General features: G+C 35.6%; 2 protein-coding genes across 2 annotated transcripts in view; one reads left to right on the top strand and one right to left on the bottom strand.

Annotated features, from left to right (window-relative positions):
- LOC120636264 (ubiquitin-conjugating enzyme E2Q-like protein CG4502) overlaps nucleotides 1-18,959 on the top strand; it is a 312,586-nt gene that overhangs the window by 118,739 nt on the left and 174,888 nt on the right. The window lies entirely within an intron of this gene.
- The window catches only part of LOC120636235 (T-box transcription factor TBX20-like), a 125,017-nt gene that overhangs the window by 75,513 nt on the left and 30,545 nt on the right, over nucleotides 1-18,959 (bottom strand). The window lies entirely within an intron of this gene.

Genomic DNA, 18,959 nt, shown 5'->3' with positions numbered 1-18,959 from the left:
ATACCACACATCTGTCAAATCATTTACTATCCATTACATAAAATTGTCTGCGATTGTTGTATATTGTAAATCTGTCGTCGATATCAAGTAAAAATGCTGAGCTTATTTACTAGAAACCTATCCGGTACGCCTATAAAGTAGCGATTCTCGTTCACAACAGACGGTAGACAGGTATTGCGAATGCCGAGTATGTATGAAGAGGGTGGCGTTGGGTGGTAAATGCAGTCGGTCGGGGCGCTAACGTGAGCGGGGCGAGGGGTGCGGTGCGGGCGGGGGGTGCTGGGGCAGACGTCGTCGAGAAGCGGCGGAGGGTGCGATCGATGAAGCGCGGACACGCCTCGCGCACCGAAGTCGTCTGCCACAAACGATCTCATTGTTGATTCAACCGCTGTTTATCTGAAGCCATTACGGCATCGCGTCTTACTGACAGACGACCTCTTGGGCCTGTAGGTATTATAAGCACGTACTGCGTTTAGCTACGTAATACTATTGGGATGGAGTTTAAGGTTTTACCCCGGAATAAACGCTGAACACAAGCGATGAGGCAATTGTAATACTGCAAAGTTAAAGTTACTTTGCGAAAGTCCATGAACCCCAAGCTTGATTTGCTACAATCCGCAACAGTCTCGGACGGAGCATCGCCATCATCTCAACCAATTGACGTCCACTGTTGGACATAGGTGTTTTAAGGGATTTCAATAAAAAAAATCTTCAAGAGCTTTTAAATTTAGAAGGCAGTACCTAAATCATGCTAAATAAAAAAAAACTATTATATTTAGTTACATCCAGAATTGGTTTTCGTCTTCCTTAAGAGAACTTATATACTCTTATAAAATACTTACTTATATAAAGCTCGGTGTCAAAGGAAGGCAATGTCATTTTTGCTCGCTGTGCATCCGAAGCTATCACGGTCCAACATCTTACCTACTGACAAGAGATCTCCTGGAAATATAGGCACGTAGATTCCTACTACGTTTCTCTACCTTACAATACTGGGATAAAGTTATAAAGTTAAAAAGTTTAAACCCCGAAATAACTAGTTTCAAAATAAATTGTGATACTGTCAAAATCCATATCATTCTTGATTCAACTGCTTTTTATCGGAAGCTATTATGACCTCAGTTTTTACTAATAGTAGATCTCTGAGTAGGTCTTTTGGTATAAACTAATCCTAACATGATATTTACAGTTACATTTGTTCTTTCAAATCCCATTTTACCTATTCGAACTCATTTCTGAAGTTCAAAAAAGTCACGTCAACCAGTTAAGTACCCCGTTGCTACGTAAATAAATAATAAACCAACAAACGCACTTTTCCATTTATAATTATTAGTAGGAATCATACTGTAAAACGACATAATGTACCCTCAGCCTAAATTCAAATATTCGAATACACTAAGAAATGTTATTGTACTTAAATCTTGTACGACGCGTTCACACGATAGCAGACAGGAGTCAAAGACGTAAAGCATGTGAGCTGTCAAGAGATCATCCGAAAACGGTGAGCGTGTTAAACGGACGCATTGTGTTCAGCTGTCACTGCTGCGGCGGTGTCTTTGGCTCTACGTCGATTTTATCACGCCTCACGGGCTAGGAAGCTTCAGATCAAGGTCCAGAAAGTAAATCTGGCGTTCCCGTGATGATTTTTATAATCCCTTCAACCAATCGACACGGTTTAATATCATACTAATAATACAACATTCAAGTTTTCAATTTTTCAAAGCATAGCGGCCTAAAGATTTAACGTTGGTGATGCCTTTTAATAACGATTTTTAATGGTTTGGAAACCGAATTTCATTGTTCATTTCTTCAACTGGCTACTCCAGTAAGCGTTCCTGGCAAAAACTTTGTGAAATTGGAATAAATATAAAAAAGAAATTTTCTACTAACCTACTCTGAAGTTGTAGCGAGAAAGAGAAGGTTGGAAAAGGCTAAACCGACAAGAGCTTAGCTCTTAAGTTATAGAAGAAGAAGACATAGTAACATTCACGTTCACGAAAACTACGACTGATTTCTTAATGTGCAAAATCGTATCTAAGTACCAGGGGCACATAATCTTAAAGCTAAATTAGCAAAGAACTGGCCGCGCGTCGGTAGGTTGTCGAACCGACAGAGTATTTCACTTGATACAAACACAAATTTGATGTTGACTAACTTACACCAAACATTAAGCAAGACCAAAAGCCATCCATACGATACGCTACAAAAGGGACAAAAATATCTGTACACTCTTATCGCTACATCTAAAATCTTGTCAAAACGGTTAGCTAAGAGCGGGATTAGGCGACAGCAACAAAACGAGCATCGCGAGCTGCCGAGGCATAAACCAGCAAAGAAAGTTGTGTCAAAAAACATTTGAGTATTAAAATCAACGCATTAAGGTTTAAATTCCCACGCAGTCGCCTTTAAACGTAACAATTTCGTGCCCGACATCCGATTGGAATTCCAAATGATTTTATAGGATACTGATCTGTCACCGATAACGCTCTAGCAGCGTTTTGGTGACAAGTGAATTGCTCACTTGTAATCCGTCAGATTAAATACATCTTAATTTATACCCGCTTTTTTTCTACTTTGACTTACCGTACGAACTTTTTTAAATGAATATAATTAAATTTTTTGCTGGTAATTTCAAATTATTATGCTGCTGCATTCTAATTATGAATACTTATTTATGTTTCATTCTACATTCCCACGCCAACATTGCGTTCGATCTGTACTGGGATCTGTTTTTTATGATGACTCAATCACTAAGTTTTGGTGATAGGTCTATCACTTTATTATGTTACCCACATCCTAATTCATGGGCACACTTTTTTTAGTCGATCGTATCGTATGTGAAATTTTTTACACCATTTTAATTACTTTTACGCAGTTAATTTCGCATTAACGTGCGAACGTATACCTATTCGAAATATGAATATTTATTCCGCCGCCATCTTTTATCTTGATCAACTCTTTCATATTTTATAATTACACTGCCAATTAGTAGAGGCCCGTGACTTTGCTTGTGTTATATATGTTCTCATAAATAAAACTTTTTTTACCACTAGAGGTTTTTGAGGATGTAGGTATGACTATTAGGATTTTCTTGGGATTAAGCCAAGAAATAGAATAACTTACTTTAAAGAAACCAGATTTTGATGATAACATTTGATTGGTCTGAATATAATTTTTTTTTTTATTCCACTACAAGTTAGCCTTTGACTGCAATCTAACCTGATGGTAAGTGATGATGCAGTCTAAGATGGTAGCGGGCTAACCTGTTAGGGACTGTCGTAGTCATACCATTAAGCGGTTTTTACGCGTCATCGCACCGCAACACTAAATCGCTTAGCGGCACGTTTTTTCGGTAGGACGGTAACTAGCCACAGCCAAGCCTCCCACCAGACCAGACCAGAGAAAATTCTGAAATTATAAATGCTCAAAGTAGTGTTATTGTCACTATGCTAGTGACAAAAACAGTAAAAATAATGCATTTTCGATCTGGTTAATAAAACAAAATTTATACAGAACATCTATGGCGGCTGCTAATTTATAATACAAGAGGTTACTTATCAGAAAGACACGTATAACCCTTATGATATGTAAAGCCTTAAATAAACGCGTAGTATAAAGAAGGTAAATGAGGCGGTAAACCAAATCACGCTCTGTTACATTACTGAGTATGCATTCACTAAGACAGCTATATGTAGAGCTATGTTCAACGTCAGACCAATGTACGTTTTCAGGCGGGTTCATAGAAAGGGTTAATTTTGGAGAAGGATGAAGGGCTACCCCTACAAAGGGTTATCTTGTAACTAACAAGCCGAATGTTTAAATCTTTTTACTTTAACATTAATCTTTATGCTAAAGATACATTTTATTTTTATGTTGTTATAGTTCGCCCCATATTTGTCCGATCTTTAAAGTTTAATAAAGAAGAAGATAAAGATCCTCTTTTTCAATCCATTAAATCCAATAAGTGATTCGCTACATCCAAAATGTAGGTAGCGAATCAAGTAAGTATTAGGTTATTATTGTGCTTGTAATAAAGATATTATTAATAAAATTATATGAAAGTATATATTTTTCCACTGAAATTCAGTAAAAGTTCAGTATTACAAACTCCTTAATATGATTATTGGGACTTCAATCTGGGTGGCATTGAGTCGAATTGTTTGTTATCACGCAATGTTGAGGCATAAAGTCTTATCATAACGACACAGAGTTAATTAGAGGCATACAAATTGTTGTTTATGGCAACAATAACCACAATTAGCTTTTGTTGAGTCGAACACGGTGGAATTTTTCCGTAATCATAACTCTATTAGCGTTTTTGGAAGACAGCTAATTTTTAATACAGTTTTACTGGATATACCCTAATTGGGTACCCTAACACGAGTTTTGTAGCTTTTCTATTATATTGGCCATAGATACTTTTTTTATTCCATCAGTTACCCCTGGACTGCAATCTAGTTTGACTTGGGAATTTTGTAATTTTATGAATTTTCTCTGGTCTGGTCTGTCAGGAGGCCGTGGCTAGTTACCACTCGAGTACTACAATTTAGCGTTCCGGTATGATGGCGCGTAAAAACCGACTAGAGGTATGGGCTGTACATACATAACCGGTTATATAAATGCTTTACCCCTAAGAATCAGACCAGTTACCAGTTTAGACTGCATCTTCACTTACCAGCAGCATGCAGCAGTGGTAAAAAAAAACTGAATATATTTATAAAAAAAAATACAGGTTACACATTTTCCAAACTAAGGCTTCTAAAACTTCGATCCGAATAAAACTATAGTCAAATTCCTTATCAAAAGTTGCTAAATAATTAATAAGTTTATAATATTTATCTTAATGCCACAAAGTTAATTAGAGCCATACTCATTGTAATTTATAGCAACAATTACGACAACTTAAGTGTTAAGGCGAGCACGATGGTATATGTCCCTAATCATATGTCCATTAGCATTTTTACTCGACGACTAACTCGTCAAGATTACCTTTTTGACGTGACAAAAAATTTACAAGCACATAAAACAACACTGGTAGCAAAGATTGAGTAGATAAGATATTGTTTAATTCCTGATTTCCTTATATAGTACGCACCTATACCAACCAGGTATATTGGTAACTGAAAAGACAAATAAAATTTTGTAGGTATATTCTTTTATTTTTAATTCCAGTACAGTACCGTTTCTTCGCTATAATGTTAATGTTGTGTCTGACATCCGTTTTCCAAATTCAAACTATCTTTAATCTGTTGACACGTTGCTTAGCAAATATGTTATTTGTTAAAAATTGTAAGGTTATTTTTTGACACTTACAAAGTTGCTAAGTAAATAAATGTATCTTTTACTTATATATTGAATATTTAAAATGGAAGTAAGGCTTTAGGGAAAAGGCAGTAATTAAACCCCAATCCCTAATCTGTTTCTAAGCGGCATCGTACCGGTTCGCTAAATCGTTTCGAGGCACGGCTAAGTCCTTAGGGTGGTAACTAGCCACGACCGAAATCTACTCGACCAGACTAGAGCAAATTCTCAAAATATAAATACCCAAGTAGCCACAAGTTGGTAAGACCACAGTTCACCACTGCGGTCAAATGGAGTTTTAAAAAATCTTCATCACGTATTAGTGTCCCAGCTTTATAGGGTGCGCATGGTGAATACAGTAGTTAACGTATTTACGTAATCCCAAGAACCGCTCAATTTTTTTTCGCGGCTACTTAGCATTAGGATTACACGTAGCGATAGTGTCAAGATATTTGTAAGCTCATTTGAGGGACAGGTGCAGGCGGGGGATGGCCGACCGGGCGCACAATCTAGTTCAGCCGAATGCTAATGAGCTGCGTAACCCGACTCTACACCTGTCTTAAACGAAATAATTTTTATTTACGCAGCCCTCCAGGGATTATGAATATTTCGACGCTATCGCTCCGATCTCCATATTATGTTACGCGTAACCTATGACGATCCATAATTTACGCCGGACCAAGTTTCTACCTCGGTGGACATTATTTTTCTGAGCTCACACCTCCTATTGGAGCCTCTTCTAAGAATTGTAGCCTTACGATCGTTTCTATAACAAAATATATGGAGATTCGTTTTGTACTAAAATTATACTTAATACAAAGTTTGTTGCCATGGTTTTGCCTTGATTATTATTGGGCATCATTAAACAACTAGCTGATGCCTGCGTTCTTCGTCTGCGTTTATTAAGGTTTTTATAGATCATTTGGAAACCGTTTCTGGGATAAAAAGTACTTCTTCGTCCTTTCAACTAACTCTATGCAAAAAATCAAGTTATTGGTTGCTTAGTTAAACCGCGAAGGAAGGAAACACAAACAAACAAACGCAATTTCTCATTTATATTAGTAAGGAAATTATCCAATGGTTAAATGAGTACTATCCATACTAATATTCTAAAGCTATACGCAGTGGGCAGCGAGCCTGATTTAATAGTCCATGGCCGTGGGTTCGATTCCCACAACTGGAAAATGTTTCATGAAAATGAATGTTTCTCAGTGGTTGTTTGTTTATGTGTAAATTATAAGAATGAATATTATATGAATGAATATTATTCACAATAATATTCATCAGTCATCTTAGTACTTGGGGTTTAGTCTTTGGGGCTAGATGGCGAGGTGTATATTTTTGTAGTATATTTATTTATTTATTTATTATTATGATAATATTGCCGAATATCGATAAAAGAACATTTTTTTAAATTTTATGCGCACAATTGGCCCGATTAAAAAGTCAGTTTGCGGAATACTTAACTACAGCATGTTTAGGTTGTGTGCCAAATTGTGTTCAAACCCATTCAGCCGTTTCGAAGTTATTGAGTAAGAAATATGTATACAAACTTTCACTTATATCACAGTGATTATCGACGTATCAGAAACCATTCAACGATAATATCATGTATTCGTGTGTGTCCCTGTTTTTTTTACAGGGAATTTTATATTTTATACATAAAGGTTTTAATATGATAACTAACAGTAATGACACATAATTTTTTTAAGACAATATCATAGGTCACAAAAAATTTTTACATACTAGGTATCCTGATGATAATGATTATTTATTATCGATATTTTAAAACAATGAGAAACTCTATTGCATCATTGTTCTATGTTCAACAATGTTGTACAGTTTCTTAGCTACCTAATAGGTAAATATGAAGATACTGAATTATCCACATAAAATTATTATCTAATATTTATTTGCCATAAACAGTTTATATCAGTATAAACAACGATATACCTACCTATCACAATCGCCTTTGCCGTTATTATATAAAAATTTACGGTTCATAAAATGTTATATTGAAACAAGCAAATAGGTACCTACGAGTTCAAATCGGTGGTGCATATATTTTCCTACCTCAATTAAAAAAAAGTGTCATAAATTAAAAAAAAATATTATAAATTCATTTAGTTCAAGAAGCCCTACTTCATAAGCACTTTTAAAACGTCAAATATGTATGTTTGTTACTGACTACCACCGGTTCGGAAAGCAGATTCTACCGAGAAGAACCGGCAAGAAACTCAGTAGTTGCTCTTTTCCAGGTTGGTTGGTTAAGGCCGCAGTCCACCACGCTGGGCAATAGCGTATTTGAAACACGTTTGAGAACTTTATTATACGAGTACATAAAGAGTTCTCAGGCATGCAGGATTTTTGCTCTTATTCGTTATTTGTCAACAATATTCCTAGTAGTTAATCTTATTCTCGCGAAGTTTCCCTTCGCCATTAAAGCAAGTGTTAATTAATTGCTTAAAACGTATATAACTCCGATGCATGCTCGGGATTGAACTCGGTATTTTCCCGAAAGAGTAGCCAAAGTTTTACCCAGTAAGCTATCACTCTCTTTATAAAATGTATAGTAGGTTTATACCTAAGTTTAAAGGCGACGTTTTCGCATAGGTACAACTCGGTGTGCTCTGTGGCGTAGGCAGGGTCATCAATCATGGCTCCTGGGCCGCCGCGCGACGCCCCGTGACGAATGCCAACCCAAACACCATTGTGGCCGGGCCCGCCACCCACACTGCGCCGCTCGCAAATATACAGGTGACAGGCCGGGTTCTTTATAATATAAACAAGTTATATTTGCTCCTATTCTTTATTCTTCAACCACCTTTCTAACAGTCTTCTTATTTATGGAACTGTGCCACATTGTTTCACCTATTATCCAGTAGCATTTTGATAAAAATAAGTACTTTATTAAAAGTTAAGCCGCGTGATGACTGCAGATCAGAATACATTTGTCACCACCAGTTCTTACCGCAGATGTCGTAGGAGGAGACTTAGGAAATATATTTAGGAACTACTGCGATCATCAACCTGTTTGCCCAGCACGGTAATTGTGGTAAAACCTTTCAGTTCGGAGAGGCCTTCAGTCAAGCAGTGAACTTTTATATGTAGTTGAATCCCACCACGTACCTCTAACTTTTCAAAGTGATGTGCATTTTAAGCAATTTAAATATAGCATGCTTCAACGATGAAGCCAAACAGGAGGAAACCTGCATGTCTGAGAGTTCTCCATAATATTTTTTCAAAGGTGTGTGGAGTCCACCAATCCGCACTGGGCGTACTGTACTGCGGCCTTAAACCCTTCTCATTGTGGGAGCAGACCCGTGTTTTGTAGTGGGCCTGAAATGGGTTAATAGGATGATGCGGTTTACCGGTGGTATATATGCCCTTTAATATATGTCTTTCTAAACATAAGAAATACAGAGCTGTCAAACTGATAACATAACTAACAATTCACATCGGTCTATTAAATTTCTATAGTAGACAAAATAATTTGAGTAAGATTTGTTATCTCTTTTTTTAAAGGGCTAATTAAAAATTCCATGTGTGGCTCAGTTGGCATTCAAATGTCATATTCAACATATTATGTTTTCGTCGTTTAGACATGTAATAATAAACAAACAGAAGCACGTTCTTATGAAAGCAGATGCTTGCGACTTAATTTTCATGCGACACTTGCTACAACTACTTTTCATTTCATTGACTTCGTTAAAAATTATAAACATTACTAGAACTACAATAGTTTAGTTACTTTGGTCATAACCAAATGCCTCACCATATATTATGAAAAATAAGCTTAATTTGCTATAGTCCACGAAAAGCAGGAGAATCTGTAAGGTGTAATTTATAATTTCTTTCAATCCTTATACTCCACACAGAACAGATCTTCGGCAATGTATTCTCTACGCACGTTTCGCTCCGAAACCGAAGCATTTTCAGGAGATGTTGACTTTACAATTAATAATTTTTAAGACTAGACGTCAGGAGATGTTTGTTGTTTGCTTATCATGGATTTCCGCAAAGTAACTTTTATAGGTGCTTCCTATTATGCTTCAACTATTTTAAGTTTTTAAAACTATTTTAAGTTTAGTCCTACACATATTAATGAAAACGGTTCACTTTTGAGATAAAATTTGTGATGACATTATTTTTGTACTTGAGACAGATAAATGGCATTTTTTGAATAGATTCGTTCTATTAACACGCGTCTTTTTATATATTTTGTTTATATACACTAAGAAATACTTCTAACAATTACAAGATTATTTAGGAGTTAAATATGTGTTATTAAAGCAATGTCATTCAACAAATACATGAAATTCAAATCCACGTGCTAAATATTCAAAGGAACATTGTTGATGCTCTTTTCAACGACCACAACAACACCTTTGTCGTATAATTAATGACCATGCCACCTTCACACAGAAATGTAGTTCTAAGAAAGTATCCCACTGTGATGTAGTATCAGGGCAAAATTTAAAAGCTGTAAACGTTTTCCATTAATATAGTGCTAAATGCCATTTTTAAATATAATAGCCACCCACAATTCTTCTATTCCCATGGAGAAATCAGCATGTATACGTAAATCATTCATTACAAAAATCGAGAGATGAACTAGGTTGTAGGTAAACAGGGTAAATTACAAAAGCTAAGTTTTATTACGTGAATATATATAATATCTCATTATTTTAATTTTAAACCGATTATATGTGTAGATCGAAAAGCCTTATAGGTTTCAATTTCATCTAAGATTTCTTCGTAGTGCAATGAAATTTATAATGAACGTGTGCTTGCTTAGAAGTACTTCGAGTAACTTGTGATCGAATAGAATAGAATAGAATAGAAAAACTGTATTGCAACACAACACAATACGAAAGACACAAGGAAAACATTCGAATTTCAAATTTAAAATTTAAAAAGTGTTGTCTATAATAATAGGATTGAAAACAGAAACTTAAACTGACTTCACTTATGTTATGCAATCTATTTATCTTTAAAATAAATGTGTAAAAAGTGGGTTTTTAAATGACAGACTTCCGAGGTAATACGCATAAAAAAGCAGCTGAATTAAGTAACTCTGCTTTAGTTAAAAAGAGGTTTCCGGGGAATTTAGTTAAAAGGAGGCTTCCTTTGAATGAAACTAAAGTTTATTTACATGATAATTGAAATTAAATAAGACAACTAAATGCTACCATTTAGTTGTCTTACTCGTACCAAATTATATTTTGCATAACCAATTTCCTAGAAACGTCCATTGCTGTGAATCAATCATACACGGTCCTGGGGACTGTTAAGCGCATATGCAATTAATTGGCTTATCGTATGGGTTTATTGATTTGGTAAGGCGATCCGTTTTAATTACCGCCATCGTTCATTTGCCACTGATTGGCTGAACGATCGGCTGCCTTATATATCCGATCCGATATGCCGATACGATAAATGGAACCAATGTTATGATCATATTATTTTTTACGGTATCCGCAGGTTATCTAATTGATTTCAACCATGTTTTTGCTCATTTATGTCTACAACATTGGTATGATCAGAGTTTTTTTTTGTTCTTTTACTTTTAGTTAGTGCTTAACTACTATTGCACCTGGTGGTCAATTATATTGCAGTCTAGAATCGGGCATATATTGGTGATATCAGCATTTCGTTTAAGAAAAGTGCAGAAAACCTTTGTGAAGCTGAATATTTGCTTCTTACTGAAGGTAATCTTAACACATTAAATACATCGAGGTTATTGTACTATTGATGAATTTCATAAAGGCAAGGTTGCTAGGAAGCAAGCAGCGTAGCTTTCATCTCACACAAGATAGAACAATGATTGTTAAATTGTTAAATGATGAAAAGAGCAACTGCTTAGCTTCTTGCCGGCTTCTTATTGGTAGAGTATGCCTTCCGAACCTGTTGTAGAGTCACTACAAACAGACATACTTGACGTTTGAGTACTTATATAAGGTCTACTTGAAACAAATGAATTTTGAGTTTTGACGGGTTTAACTGTTGGGGTATGACATTGTTGAACCCATACTCCCATACTTGGTTTCTACGCAGCTATCTTAATAGCTTGGCGGCACATCTTTGCCGGTAGGGTGGTAACTAGCCACGGCCGAAACCTTCCACAAGACAAAGTTCACAGAGTTAGCGCTTTGATGGAAATGTTGTCATATCATGTTTCCAACGTTGCAATTTAGGGTTCCGGAAGCAAACGTTGCCATCGGGATTCACTTACTAATGCGTATGTTCTTCTGTCTGTCAACGAGCTGTAACTCACTTTATATCTGTACCGTAATAGGCCCTAAGTTGAAAAAAAACAAAATGTATATTTCTATTGCCACTTGTTAAAAACAAATTAAAAAAAAATAAACGAAAAGGGTAAGTACTAGAAGCGTAATTCTCGGTTTTATTAATAATGTTAATAATATGGAGTGTTTCATATTGCACCCTTACAGTAAAATTTCAACAACAACCCAAAGCATTATTAATAAACTATTCCGACGCTATGCCGCCATCGGAATATTTACTAGACTAGACTATACTGTACCTACTGTAGACGTGGTGTTTTATACCACTATTCCTTTCCAAAGCTCTATTCCGACGTTACGCAACGTTATTTTTAAGGAACATAGTATGGTAGGTACTCGCCGACGTATTAAAATCTCTTAATTTAGATCACCAGGAAAAAGTCCTTTAGATTTTGATATAATCAGTCTTCATAAAAAATCTAACTTTTTAGCATGAAAATACGTTTTAAAAGGCTAAAACTTCTAAAAGTGAGACAACAATAGGAAAACAAGTTGGATTAAGATATAGACGTCGTGGTGGGTGGGTGAACGGATAGACAGATGCCAAAATAGTGACTATTTAAGGGTTTTGGCTATCCATTATGAGATCCAGAACCCTAAAACTTTTCACGCGTATTATACATAATTGACCGTATTATAGGGACCACAAGATATAAAAGTGTCTCGTTCGACATATGTCGCGCCGCCATTACTGTTAATTGACGCACGGCGCACGAGTTGTGGCGCTGCATTTGTCACAACGCGCTAATGCCATATTACGCGTCGATACTGACAACCCTTTCAAAATAAACAAAGACTTTTTAAACAGAAAAAGAATATCACTACCCTACGTGACACAGACATCAAGCCGTTACAAAAAATTTAATTCTAATTCAAATTTCATTTGTTTCAAGGCCTTATAAGCTCTTTTGAAATGTCAAGGCCGACTGTTTGTATTGAATCTACCTTTGGTTCGAAAAGCATTTCTTCTTTCTATAGAGAATAAGTTTATAAGAAACAAATCAGAACTTCCTCTTTTGCGATATTAACAGTTGACGAAAAATTTTAATTTTGAAAGGTCGCTCATAATTTTATTTACATTAAAATACTGTTAAAATGTTGTAGTTGATTAAATAAAATGATAAAATTAGAAAAAAATTGTGTTTTTTTTGTTATCCTTGATTTTTTAGTTCATCTCGTGGTGTATTTTTATAGATTATTGTACTAAATAAAGGAAAAAAAATGGCCGGAATTTTAATTTTAATATTAAAAGGTCACTCGAAAAAATCTAAAGTCATTTACTAATAAATGAAAAAAAATTATGAGCGACCTTTCAAAATTAAAATTTTTAACTGAAACTTTCAGAAACTTATTTTTTTTTTGTCTATAAAATTATACCGTAACGAGAAAAAAAATTAAAAAAAAAAAAAAATCGATTTTCGACGATTTTCGAAATTTAAAAAAATTTGGAGTGACCTCTTAAAAATTTTTTTTTTAGCTGTCCTTTGGAGAGGGCTCTTAAAACATCAAAAACTAACATTTTTTCATCCGAGACTCAAAAAAAAAAATAGTCGTTTTTTTTGCGCCACCCTAATATATATATATATATATATATATATATGTGTATAGGTGCATAATATATATTTTATTTATATATTTGTATAATTTTAAATATTATTTATGGCACCACCTACCTCTTTTCTATGTTTTTTCCTTTTACTCCATTGGTTGCCTGGAAGAAATCGCTATGTAGCGATAAGGCCACCAAATTGTACTCTCTTAATATGTATTTATATCTCTGTAACTACCTTTTTTTTTCTTTGGTGTCAAATAAAAGTGTATTCATTCATTCATTCATAGTTTTCATGCCACCTAGAACTAACTTTACGATGTAGAATTCAGGTGTCGGTGTGCGCGCGCATCGTAAAAATTCACTCTTAACATTTTTCTCCATCGCGCCAAAAGAAGTATAACTTAAATAAAAAGAAACATGCTTTCCATTTCTTTCGGCAAACTTAGTTTATAATCTCAAAACTAAAATAACGTCGGTCTTTTGCTACTTAAATAAATACATTTACAATTAGTAGGTATGAAAGTTTAATCAAGAAATTTAGAGTTTATAATCCTGAGGGATCAGGAAATGTTAATGTTTTTGTATCCAAGGTAAAAAAAAGATGACAGCCTGGCATTTGTGGAAAGCGGTTGTTTTTGCTTGATGTTGTGTCTGTTGAAACCACAGACACAATATTTTGTCTATTACTAGGCATGTTTTGATGTAATTTTTGCAGTACATAGGTATTAGAACCGTTTCTTGGGCTTACGACAGCGCTGTAGTAATGGAATTTTTATCATCATGTAAATGTAAACTTACGAAATATCGGATAGAAGCAGGCGTTAACATGCAGGCGTTGACTTAACAATTATTCATTGTAAGGTCAATATCTCCTGGATGGAGAGGATGCTCAGGTTTCGGAACGAAACGCGTATAGGGTATATTGCCGAAGATCTGTTTGGTGTGGAGTATAAGGATTGAAGAAATTATAAATTACACCACACAGATTCTCCTTCTTTTCGCGGAGTATAGCAAATTAAGCTTAATTTTGATAATATTTACGAAATATCTTTTTACTGAAGACTTATTTTTTACAAATTGGTGAGTCCCGTTCTGTTTGTGAAGTTGTAAATAATTGTCAGCAAATGCAAACATTCGCGAACAATTTTATCAATAATCAGGGTTGTGTTAATCACCCGGGGCGAGTAAGTTCAAGCAGCCTCATAATAAAGATATAATATCGCCCGCAGCTCTCCCGAGGGTGACGAATCGCTCAAGCGATTAACTCTTAAACGACAAATAGAGGAACTCCCTTCCCGCAGCCCTCCCGCCCGGGGGAAAACTAAGCCACGACTTCCGCTAATTATTCCGGGAAGCGGTTCAGCAAATATCGCCGTCCCCCTCGTACGCCGCGATCCGATGCACATCTCCGCAAAAACTCTGAAAACCAAAATTTTCCCTCCCGACGGGCGGTCATATTTCTTCCCGCTCGCTCCCATTAAACACACCGTAAACGCTTTCCTTTTTTCACGCCCTCACTCTAATAGAAAGGCAAATTACGAGCTTACGGGCGCGGACGGGTGGCGATGTACGAAACCGCCGTCGTGCCTCGTGCGTCCCGCTTTCGCCCGACGCCAGCCATACTGCTCCGTTTGGGCGAAGAGGGGTTGAGTACGTGAAAATTCATATGCTCCTTACCTACCGCATTGTAGCTACAAGTTCCACCTAAACAAAGACCAAGTCTTTGTCTTTTCTTCAGGTAAATAGTTTCGGTCTTTGTCTTTCCTTTATTAGCACAGACTTATTATATAGCGTATGGTCTGGGTTAAACAAAATGGCACCGACACATTGGTGCTAAGCTTAAAAGAGCACCAAGTGGACATAACCTTGTATTCAAGACTTGACCTTACGATTTGAACTGAATACAACAAATAATTACTGACTTGTCTTGTACTTGACTTGTCGTGACATTACCCACATCCGAAAAGTAATGGCAAGAGGGGAAAAATTGGGAGTATCGAAACTGTCATTAAAACCCTTTTTTTTTAGATTATCTGATAGAAAATAAAACTGATCGTCATTTGTTTCCTAATATTTTTGAAAGAAGTTTTAGATGTGTAAAATTTTGTACGAGTTGTATAAAAATACGAACCAAAAAATTTTGTTTGTAAATACATAAAGTATGGGCTCGTTTCTGTATTACACACAAAATTGCTTGATTCCTGTGTACCTATAAAGCAAACTTAGTCCACAACCCCCTCACTTAGCGCTGGTCAAACATAAAAGTACAGCCCACTAATAAATAAAAGCATGTCAACATATTTGCCATCTTTTGAAATCCCTTGAAACTGCCGTCCCCATTCCCCGAGTGAGTTATAAAGGAACGAGTACGTCAACAGAATAAGGCTGATGAGCGCTTCGCGTGACGTCACACACCTAACAGCCCTTTCATAACGTACACCAATTACGTAAGGGAATTATAAAGATGTCATGACATTTTCACATTATATCACCGCGGGTAGACAATAAATACGGTATGGTATGGTTCCATTAATCAATTCAGTTTTCAGGGTTAAAAATCATAGACTTCAAACATTATTTTAAAATGAACAAGGGAGTCGATTTTCTCATCGGGAGGCTTTTTTACATGTCCATCACAATAAGGCGAATGAATGAATGAATGAATACACTTTTATTGTACAATACACACAGATTTACGAAAATATAATATGCGGTAAGTAGAAGGTGCAATTTTTCGGTCTTATCGCTATAATATATCGATCTCTTCCAGGCAATAAAAGAAAATGCAGTAGATGCTTGGTAGGTGGTACAACATATATATCTGTAAGACCTTATGATATAAATACATAATATCATATATAGCAAAGAAACCTTAAATTTTAAACTCTCTCCTCTCGCTCAGAAACTGTAAATACCGGTGGTATGTACTTTCAACAGCTGTTTTCTGGAATAAAAAGTATCCTATGCTACGAGTAGTTTCCAGAATGAAAGTTATTTATATGCCAAATTTTATCGTCGTAAGTTGTGGAAACTTCATTGGTTTATGTGATATAAAAATACGGCATTACTCTTAAATGTGTAGTACTTGTAGCAGTTGTAGTTTGTTTCCCTTGAAAGGCTAACAAGACAGTAGAGTAGAGAAATAAAATAAATAAGGTTTGATGCAGTGGTTGCACTTAAGAACAAACAAAAAAGAAATACAAGTTCGCTTTTTTTGACGATATTCTTTGCGCGGTGGCAAACACTGTGGTCATATAAGTGGAAGATTCCGAGTTCGGTCCCCATAAATTTGGATATAGATTAATCTCTGAATTTTCTCTTTCGGAAGCCTTCCACCAGAGCAACAGCAGTGGATAGTTACCGTAGAATAACTGCTTAACTAACAGTTTACCCATTATAGACTGCATCATCACTTAGCACAGGTGAGATTGCAGAACTAAAATGTAATAGAATATAAAAATAAAAATAAGATATAGGATATTATGGATAGATTGTTTTATAACGTATAAAACAGCCATAGCGTGGTCTAAATTACAAGGCGAACTACTGGTTAAAAGAACCTTCGCCATGATTTGATAATGAGGTAGCACAGATCGCTAGTTTGCTGATACGAATGGCCCGTCATTTTCGAGTTATCGAGTCAACGCCGGCGCGGAAATGGAAAATAATGACTTCATCGCTGGGTGGTGCCGGTAACGAATACAATTTGGTCGAATTAGACGTCATTTGTTGGAAACTTTATTATCCTATGTGGCGAACGATTTCTTTGTCGACTTCGCGTGGAATATATTTCCGCTTTTTTATTGTAACTGGTAATTAATTGTGAGAGAGATTATTTTTTATACAGCTTATTACATGTGAACTAGATTGTAGATACCTAAACGTATTTGCGTTACGCAGTGTAACATTCAAATTATAATATCTATGCTTAAAAATACTTCTAGATTATCTAACCATAATCTTTTCAAAAGTTACATTGAAAGCTTGCAAAAACTTTGAAGCAAAAATAAAAAGTTCCCATACAAATCTGTATATCAAATAGTATGTATATATTTTTTAATGTGCTTCTATATTCTTTGTTTTATTTATCTAGCGTTTTTTCTTGGGACTTGCTGAAACACAAGCATTTATCGGATCACACACGATAAGCCACTGCTTATCGTGTACTTCATAGCGTGCACTTCATACATGCACAAAAGCACTGCATACCCTGAAATTGAAATATAGCCCGTATTAAAGGAAGATTTTTCCATTTTATGCAATTTTCCTGCTGTATGTATGCATACCCTGGTAAGAAACTCATTGCACGCCACTGACGATAAGTATGTCTATCTACTCTAAAATTGACGTACTTATTCCTTTATCACACTTTTTTTACACTTGGGGAATGGGGACGGCAATTTTAAGGGATTTCAAAAGATGGCAAATCATAATATTGAAATGAGTAAACTCGTGTGAATTTCGATGATTGACTGACTTGTTTACTCACGGTAAAATGAACTTTACTCACGACGGTTAATATTTTAGAGAATATTAAAACTCAATGTCTTACAACAAGACTGGTAGAACCTTTCTAACTTGTCTTATAATGTAAACAATTATTCCATAAGTTTTTGGTGTAGAGTATGTTTTAAAAATAGAAGAAAAATAAATGTGTGCAAATAAACAAAATATCTTTTATTGTTTTATAATATTTTCAAAAGGATCTTTACCGTAAAAATTCATTAAAATTTAGATTACATAAACAAAATGAAAAGCCTTTAAAGACTAGGCGGTCCCTTTTAAAACCTGGTAGGTAATATTTTTTCTCTTATAAGCGTAATGTACCTACAAGTTAATGGCCCATACATAATGACATCGGTCGTTTAATTTTCCTTCACATCTGCTGATCATTCAATAACTCTTAAGCACAGCTTAACCAACCCTTACAGCCCTACTTCCGCGGCAGTTCCAAATTCGAATGATCACGTTTTTGTAACGGAACGACAAACACGGCCACCCGGAATCGACAGTAATTTATATCCAGCGAGGGGTAGCTGTGAAAATTTAACGCTTTGCTTTAAAAAAAATCACACCGCAGTGGAACTGGTCCTTTCTATCTCTGTCTTATAGATATTGAGAGAGTGAGATGAAAGTATAAGGCTACGTTCACGTGAAATAGGTACATAAACCGCATTATGCAAAAAAGGTGGTGTTATAAGTTTTACCGCTTTATCGTAGTAGTCGGATGCAATTATGTGCATGCTCTTTTATTGCATTACGTTAATAAGAGCAGCGCGGGATTATGTTTTCGGCTAGAGCTGACAAATTTTGATTAGGTTTTAAGCGTAACAAACGGAAAACTTTAAGTTGGTTCCTTTCTTTGGTTTAAAGTAAATTCTTTAAGCTGCTGATTTTAATTTCATAAACGTTACACCAAGAGCGCTGGTTGTAAAAGTGTGGGCTGTTATGAGTTTTAAAACGAAGTACTATTTAGCTATAATATCGTAAAATCGTTCCAGTGTAAGTACCATGTTACACTAAAGATTTTGTGTGTCAAAATCGGCACCATAATCGCAAGCGGTAAATCTCGTTTTGAAGGTACAGGAGACAATGACGGTAACTGTGAAGCTAGTGTGAACATAGCCTTGGTTTTTAAAGCTATCGTTTTAGCGCCTGAAGCGGTTACAATTTACAAGGTTCACGGTACATCTGGTGCTGTTGGGAGTGACGAGAGTGTAATAGGCAACAGAATGAGGATCTAATTAGTAGACGACAGATGACGTGTTACAAGCAATATAAACTAATCTACCGTATCT

This window comes from Pararge aegeria, chromosome 3 (genome assembly GCF_905163445.1).
Source record: "Pararge aegeria chromosome 3, ilParAegt1.1, whole genome shotgun sequence".
Classification (NCBI taxonomy): domain Eukaryota; kingdom Metazoa; phylum Arthropoda; class Insecta; order Lepidoptera; family Nymphalidae; genus Pararge; species Pararge aegeria.
The sequence above is the reverse complement of the archived record's forward strand: the minus strand, read 5'-3'. Positions and strand labels throughout refer to the sequence as shown.